This window comes from Setaria italica, chromosome I (assembly GCF_000263155.2).
Source record: "Setaria italica strain Yugu1 chromosome I, Setaria_italica_v2.0, whole genome shotgun sequence".
NCBI classification, from domain to species: Eukaryota; Viridiplantae; Streptophyta; class Magnoliopsida; order Poales; family Poaceae; genus Setaria; species Setaria italica.
In genome coordinates, this window is record NC_028450.1 from 2,824,425 (window position 1) to 2,825,617 (window position 1,193).

Genomic DNA, 1,193 nt, shown 5'->3' on the forward strand with positions numbered 1-1,193 from the left:
TGGATCAGCGACAAGCTTAACAAATAAAAAGTGCCCGCAGTACTACTTTATGTATATCATGTACGCATGCATGAACAAATTCACGACATCACCAGTGTCATGCAAGCGCCCATTTAGTCACCGGTTGGAATAGAGCCGGGACTCACGGCGGACCCCTTTAGTCTCCCGGTTGGAACTCCAACCGGGACTAGTCCCGGTTGGATTTCCCAACCGGGACTAAAGGGGTCCCCTTTAGTCCCGGCTCAATTCCAACCGGGACTAAATGGCGCTTGCATGGCACTGGTGATGCCTGAATTTTTCATGCATGCATCACGTATACGTATAGTAGTACCGCGGCCCTTTTAATTTGTTAACCTTGTAGTTGAGATTTTTTTAGAACGAAATCAACTAGTATTTAAACGAATGGGATTTGTAATTATACAATTACTATATATATACACAATCCTTATACACAATTCATATACACAATTCAACTAGCTTAATTAGTACAAATCGATCATATATACAAATAAATCAAAGTATCTTCCTACGATCTTCCCGTCGTGGTGTTGCTGAGAGGAGTGTCTAATTGTCGTCCATCGTAATAAAATTCTCCTCTTGGATCTACCACCTCGTCCATTATGAATCCAATGAGACCTTCACATATTGCCGCTACTCTTTCTTCCTTCAAGAGTCCTTGTTGAATATTTAACATCTATAATTTGGAAATTTGTGAATGTTACATGAACAAATACATATAAGGAGCTAGAAAATAATTAACTAGTAATATATTTATTTTACGTACTTTAAAGTTGTGCGGCGTCATCTTCGGTCCCTTGGGTCCCAAAAAACTGTGCATGTGCTCACAGATGTAGTAGCCACATAGATTATTCCCGGGTTCCTGTCTTAAGCACTTCAGTGCGGAAAAAATAAGTTATGAACTATTCGTGTTATACAATGTAATAAATGTGCAGACTTCATACGTACCGGGAAGTCTGTGTTCCATGTAAGATTTTCTTTGAATGGACCTTTGTGTGTCCTTATGAATTGTTTCCATGCATTGCGGATTAGAATAATGAATGACATAGTGTAACAGGGATAAAATTTAGGAAATAAATTTTTGCATAGAGATAAAGGTCCAGAATTATTACAAGCCTAGCATGTCTTGCAATTCTTGCTATCAGATTTCGCATCCACGATAAGCGGCCCCTACC